Consider the following 7,778-nt stretch of genomic DNA (forward strand, 5'->3'; position numbering starts at 1 on the left):
CACCATCATCACCACCATCACAATCACCATCACCTCCATCACCACCACCATCACCACCATCACCACCACCATCACCTCCATCACCACCACCACCATCACCATCACCATCACCACCACCACCATCACCATCACCGCTATCACCATCACCTCCATCACCATCACTATCACTACCACCATCACCATCACCACCACCACCACCATCACCATCACCATCACCACCACCACCATCACCATCACCATCACCACCACCATCACCATCATCACCACTATCACCATCAGCACCATCACTATCACCACCACCACCATCACCACCACCATCACAATCACCATCACCTCCATCACCACCACCATCACCACCATCACCACCACCATCACCTCCATCACCACCACCACCATCACCATCACCATCACCATCACCACCACCACCATCACCATCACCATCACCGCTATCACCATCACCTCCATCACCATCACTATCACTACCACCATCACCACCACCACCACCATCACCATCACCATCACCACCACCACCATCACCATCACCATCACCGCTATCACCATCACCTCCATCACCATCACTATCACTACCACCATCACACCATCATCACCATCACCACCACCATCACCATCACCACCACCATCACCATCACCACCACCATCACCATCACCACCACTATCACCATCAGCACCATCACTATCACCACCACCACCATCGCCACCACCATCACAATCACCATCACCTCCATCACCACCACCATCACCACCATCACCACCACCATCACCTCCATCACCACCACCATCACCACCACCATCATCACCATCACCACCACCACCACCACCACCATCACCATCACCATCACCATCACCACCACCATCATCACTACTATCCCCATCACTCTCATCACCACCATCACCACCACCATCACCATCCACCACCACGACCATCACCATCCATCAACACCACCACCACCACCATCGCCATTATCACCACCACCACCACCACCATCACCACCATCACCACCACCACCCCCATCACCCCCATCACCACCAACACTGTCACCACCACCTGTCACCACCATCACCACCATCACCATCACCATCACCACCACCCCCACCATCACCACTACCACCATCACTATCATCACCAACACCATCAATGACACCAACACCATCACCAACAGCACCACTACTAATAGTAGTGGTGGTAGTAGATGGTAATAGTTACCATCACCAACGTAAACAGTACCACCACTATCGTCACTGCAACCACCACCTTCGCCGCCAGCATAAACACCACCATCATCATCACCCTCCCCACCTCACCATCTTATCGCCCTCACTACCGTCATCACTGACTGAGCCGGATCTAGGTTGAGCTGCACCAGAGAGCACAGGAGACCCCTGCAGCTACACTGAAGCCAGAGCCGTTCTGGAGAGAGTGAGAGTGTGCTGGGCATCTGCCCCGGGGAGAGCCAAGTGGCTGGGCCAGGCAGCAGGGAGTAGAGCTGCAAGGTCAGGACTGGGTTAGGGTTGGGCCTGCGGAGTAGAAGCAGCCGGCAGGAGCCTCCCCAGGGCGGCCATCAGGGCAGCTTGGGGAAAGGGGACTAGGGGGTGTGAGGTGCAGGACCGCAGCTGACAGCCGTCCAGGCAGAATGTCAAAGAGGGGAAGAGAACAGCCCCTACAGGAGCCTGCTCGGGGGGAAAAGAGCAGGCCAGGAGTGGCGGCTTCTCCGCAGTGGGGTCCAGCAGGCAGGCAAGCCCAGCCCAGGTGAACAAACACCAACATTGCACCCTAACAGCACCCCACTCGCCAGCAGGGCCACGACCACCATTGCAAGAGGGGAAACTGAGGCACCCACTCCGCAGCACGGCCATGACCACCACTGCCATTGCAAGCAGCCTCAAGGCCGCCGTCCCGCAGCTACTGACATTCTCCCACCTCCGCAGCTCCTGCTGCCATGACCCCACACGGCCGAAGCAGAGCCTGCCACTGCCCATCAGCAGACACTCCTCCGCCACCTTTAACGACAGCTCCCGAGGTTATGGGGCCCTGAGGTGGAGATCAGCGGGCAGGGGGTGTCCTGGGGAGTGCCCTTGGGGACAACACCTATGGGGGGGATGGAACTGGGCAGAGGGAGAGGCTGGGCTGCAACGCTGCCTCAACCAAGGCCTCGGCTGGCCCCACGGGGACATCTAAAGACGGTGGCTCTTCACAGTTGTCCTGCATCACCCTAGGAGCCCAGGCCGTGACACTCCTGTGTCATCCGATCATTGTACATGGGCAGCCCCTGGGAAGAGGGCATGACCTTGGGCGAGGCAGCTGTCCCCAGACAAGAGCCATTTCCAGAGAGGGTTGGGGACTGTCACCCGGCTGCCCTCCAGCAGCAGGGAAAGAGCCCTTCGTCCTGAGAGGGATCTGGGTGGTGCATTGCCGTGTCCCCCTCAGATGCCACCCTCCCTTGTAGCAAGATGTGGCCACGCGGCGAAATCCTGGTCAATGACGTGTGAGCGCACACCATGCCTGCCACTTCCAAGTTATGCCTGAAAAGGAATGGGCATGTCCCCCGCCCTTCCCACTCTCGTGCCCGCTGACTGGGATGCAAATGTGATGGGCCGCCCAGCCAAAACATCTGGATAATCGCCCTCAGGGTCTCCCGCATTAAATCGCAATCGTCCACACTGGCGGCCCCTGCCTGTGAGAGGGCTTACTTTCCTGCCCATGGACAGGTTCAAGGCCATGTGACCTGCCAATGAAATGCGAGCACAAGTGGCATGTGTCACCCCCCACACGGAAGCGCTGAGGGTCCCCGTGAGCTTCTGCCACGGCTCTTTCCCCATGCGAGAGTAGGTGGCCCTCACGGCGAGGGCTGCTCCTCCAGCCCGGACCCCGGAAAGGAGACAGGAGGGGGAGCGGCCACCAGCCCACAGCCACGCCATGCTGGGAGAGAGACCGACGTTCGTTCCTGTTTGCCACTGAGGTTCAGGGGTTGTTTGTCACGACAGCACGACCTGTCAAATACTGACTGATACACGGCGGGCATTTACGCAGCTTTCACAGGGGACCAGGCACCGTCCTGGGCACTTGGCACGTATTCCGTCACAGCAACCCGGCCACGCACCCTGCCACACAGATGATGACAGTAACAGAGGCGTCACTTAACTGACGGGAAGTAACTAACAAAGCCGGGATCTGAACAAAATCCGTCCGCCCTGCACCAGGCAGGACTGTTTGCCCCATTTTACAGGTGGGGACGCTGAGGCTCTGAGAGGCAGAGGCATTTGCCCAAAGTCACAGGTCAGACCTGTCACTTGCCATACAAGAAGAACCGAGGGCCCCCCATTTGGGGCCCAGTAGTCCTCCACCACGTCTGTTTGCCGCGGCTGGACCCGAGGGCTCTCGGATGTCCCCGGCCACAGCGGTGTCAGGAAACCACGCTCTGCGGGCTCTTCCCTCCTCCCCAGCGTTCCAGCTTAGGTTTCGGGAGCCCCCTCCCTGGGGGAGGAGGCAGGGCCCATCTGCTCGGCACTTCAGAGCGCTCCGGCACTTGCCGACGCCCTTGCGCTCCCGTGCGGGCTCTGGTTCGCATTAGCACCCCAGGCCTCGCGGTAGCGGATGCAGAGCTTGGGCTCCGTCCAAAAGCGTCGGACTCCGCCGGGGCGCTATAACCACTCATCCGACATTCGACATCAGATGGTTTGATCTGCCAATTAGGCGCCCCCGGAGCTGCTAACTGGAAGCAGATGGGCCGGCGCGCGCAGAGCGGACGCCTCACGCTGCCCACCCCTCTCCAGGAGGGGCCGGCGGCACCCTGCCCCCTCCCCGCGCCCACTCTGGGCACCCCCAGACGGCGGCAGGTCTAAGGGTGTCCTAGGGAGGCCTTGTGGGGGGGGATGTGAGGCCGGGGAGAATTGGCCTCACCACCTGTTCCCGGAGGATGGGAGGAGCCTGCAGCTTCTGCCAGGGCCCGAGCTCCCGCCAGCCTCTCCCACCCAGCACTCGGGCCGCCCGGGGACACCTTTATCAATCGGATCAGCACTGGACTGGGTCCCAGACCTGCGCAGGGCCAGGGGACGGTGTGATGGCTTCAGGGTGTCCCAAACCCACACCCCCAGGCCCCTCCCAGCTCGACGCTGCCCACGCCAGGATCCCCGCTTGCACTGAGGCACTCCCACGGCCGGTCGGTCACCAGCACCATGGTGGGGCCCCCACCCCACGGCCGCCCTGGCCATGCCGGGCCACCCTCCTGGCCCACCTGGGCCTGGTGGCAGAGTCTGAGCGGGTCTCCCCCTCCTCTCTCAGACCCCTTGCAGCCGTCCCCCACGCTGCCTGTCTCCTCGCTTCGGAAACCCTCTGAGGTTCTGTCTCAGGACTGAGTCCAAATCCCGTCCAGTCTCGGCAGGCGACACTTGGGGAGCACCCGATCCTCCGGGCCTCCCGGGCCAGGCGCCGCCCGCTTCCCCGCAGCCCTGCGGGGCCACGCTGTCACCACAGCCCCTCGCACAGAGGAAGGGACCGCAGCACTGAGGGGAGGTGGCCCAACCAGAGTCCACAGCCAGACAGACGCCCTCACCCTCCTGGTTCCTCCCCCCTCCCTCCCTCTTCTTCCTGTCTCTCCTTCCTTCTCTCCTTCCCCCTCCCTCCCTGTCCTTCCCTATCAGTATTCCCTCTCTCCCTCTACATCCCCCAGTTCTCCCTTTCTCTCTCTCCCTCCTTCCCTCTCTCCCCCTTCCCTCTTCCCCTCCTCTCCCGAGCTCACCCACTTTCCCTCTCAAGCTCCAGCGCCACCAGCCTCCCTCTGTCTTCCGGACCTTCCCGGTCTCGCGGCCACTGGGCCTTTGCCCAGGCCGCTCCTCTGCCCCCCCCCCCCCCGAGTCCCCCTGCCTGGCCGACAGCCACTCGCCCTCAGGTCTCTGCTCGACGCCCCTCCTCAGGGAGCCTTCCTCCACTTCCCCAGCAAGGGGTCCTTTCCCCGTGTCTCCATGGCCCGGCCCGTGAGCCGCCCCCTCACGGACTGTCACGTGGTGTTGTGATCATCTATCTGTGTGGTGTCCTGAGTCCTCTGCTAGAACATGTGCTGCTTGGGAGCAGGGACAGGCGGGGACTGTGCTGCAGTCCCTTCTTCTTGGGCACTGTGTCCTCGGTGCCGCATGGAGCCTGACCTTAGCGCTCAGTGACCATTTGCTGAGTGAGTGAATGAATGAGTGAGTGAGTGAATGAATGAACGGATGGATGGATGGATGGATGGATGGATGGATGGATGGATGGATGGTTGGATGCTGGCCTCCAATACCCTCTCCTTGCTTCAGACGCACCCGGGGCCATGACCCTCCCTACATCCTTGTGTGCAACCAGACAACATGTTTGGGGAACATCCAGGTGTCCCCTGGGGTCTCTGGGGCCGGAGGCTGGGAGGTGAGCAGGTGCAGACATCGTGGGGCTTTGCATGCACGTGAGAGAGGTCATGCATGGTTGTACGGTATGTCCTGAATGTCACCAATAGGTTTTTGGAAACTTCTACTTTAAGCAAAACAACTTAACGTCCTCGAATAAAGTCATTTTGTTCAACGTTGTTTCATTATAACTTTGGCGACAAAAAAACATTAGTTTCATTAGACACCATTTCACCTAAAGTCACAGTTTCCAAGAAACTATGGACAACGTTAAGTGAAGACGTAACCATATGCGCACTGGGAGCCAGGAACTTTTCTGGGCTGGGAGGGCTGGTGACTGTGACTATGACTGAGTTCAGGGGCCACTACTCAGGTGGTCAGAGCCTGCCCGTGGACATGGGAAGAATGACGGGGCCATGGAGAGGACCACTGGCCACGTGCTCTCAGAGACAGGTCTGCAAACCAGAATGTGGCCAAGGAGAGGACCAGACAGTGGTTAAAATCAGGTCCTAAGAACAACTGGGGACCTTCAGGCCAAAGAAGAGATGACCTGAGGAGACTCAAATAGCTGTGACTGCTCCCAAATTCTAGCTCCCCCACTTAAGAGCTGGGTGACCCTAGGTGAGTTAATCAGCGTCTCTGAGCTTCAGTTTCCTCTTCAGTAGTATAAGGATGCTTTGGGTTGCCAGGGGCAGAAAATCCAACTTGGACTATCTTAAGCAATAGCGGACGTTAATTGATTCATGAAATGGAAGGTTCCAGAGGCTGTATGTGAGTGAGATCCATTCGCTCCAAAAGGATTCTAAGGACCCGTTTTTTCCGTCCTTCCACACTGTGCCTTCTGCAAGGTTCCCCGGAGGGTGACCTGCCTTGTGATCCCACAGGACTGCCCCCAGCTCTGGGGTCTACAGCCTTGCCAGCTCCTAAAGAAGGCCCCAGAAAAAGCTCTGAGAGTCTCTCTGATGAGACCAACCGAGGTCCACCCCCTGAAGCCGGGACCCGCCGTCAGCCTCCCTGGGGCCACACGGGGCCGCTGGGCAGAGTGGGAGGCACCAGCCCGTGTCCGCCGCCCATCACGGCGCCCATCGGGCAGGGGCTTCACGAGGATCAAGGTGTGGGAAGCACCTGGCGCTCCTTGAAAGGCAATTATTCTTTTTGCTATGACAAATAAACGGCCACCGTGAGAAAGAGGAATCAGATTTAATTCATGGTCCTAAATTATAACACCAGTGTCCATAAATAGAAACCCACAAAGTCGGGTTTTGATTTAATCTAAGAAAATTTTCTAACGACTGGTGCTGTCCTCAGTGAGCCTCCCGTCACCGGGGAGAAGCAAGAGGGATTAAGGTCGCAGCCGTCAGGGCGGCTGAGGTCTTTGGGACTCTGGGATTCTCTGCTCTAATGGTGGCCACGAGGCAGAACCAAGAAACAAGGTGATTAGCAATTTTTAAAAAAGGAAATGTTAAACCAAGGCATGAGCAGTGTGCAAGGAAAGAGAATTAAGAGCTTAAAACTCCCTGAGCCCCTGACAATCTGGTCCCGAGGGCCGGGGGACGGGACGCAGCCACATCCAGGAACAGACTATCCCCAGTGGCTTCCCGAAAGCTCTGGGCTGGGAGGGGCCTCAGCGGGGACTCTGAGCTCCCCTGGGAAGCAAGTGGAGGGGACAGAGAAGGAATGTTCCAGAAAGACCCCGGTAGTCTAGCAGTCTACGGCCCACTAGGCCAGGCCAGGGCTGAGGACTCTGGGAAGAGGATGGAGACAAAGAGGAGGCCGGTCACAGTGACCAGAGAGGGCCAGATGGCACCTCGGCTGACCCAGGGGAGGGCCACCCAGCAGCGTGTGCACAGGATGCTGGCAGTGGCCACCCACGGGGGGAGGGGGACAAGGTCCAGACGCCCAGGGCCGGGTCCCCCCCATCCAGCCCCTGCTGCCCTTCCAAGCGGGGTTCTCACTGCCCAGCGGCTCTCAGCCACCTGCCCCTCCTGGAACTGCCTGGGCTCCCTCCCTCCACCTGCCCTCCCCCCTCTACCCAAACACCCACCTTCCAACACTTCTCCATCCTGTAAGGCTCTTTCCAAATGCCAGCTTCTCCCGAAGCCTTTCCTGGACACTGCACCCACCGGCCACCTCCCTGAAACCTGAAGCCCCGGCCGCAGTGTGGCCCCTTGCCTGGGGACACCAGGTTTTCCCTCTGCACCCTGCGGTGGGGACCGCTTTCCGGGCAGGGCTGTTGGGGTTTCACCCCGTACAGCACAGCAGCTCCAGCGGCGGGCTGAGTGCCGGGCTCAGATGAGCCGAGTGGCCCTGGGTGAGTGCCGTAACCTCTCTGAGTCCCCTTCCACTCTCTGTCTGTAAAATGGGATCCTAACAGTTCCTGGCTAACG

The sequence above is a fragment of the Microcebus murinus genome, chromosome 2 (genome assembly GCF_040939455.1).
Source record: "Microcebus murinus isolate Inina chromosome 2, M.murinus_Inina_mat1.0, whole genome shotgun sequence".
Classification (NCBI taxonomy): domain Eukaryota; kingdom Metazoa; phylum Chordata; class Mammalia; order Primates; family Cheirogaleidae; genus Microcebus; species Microcebus murinus.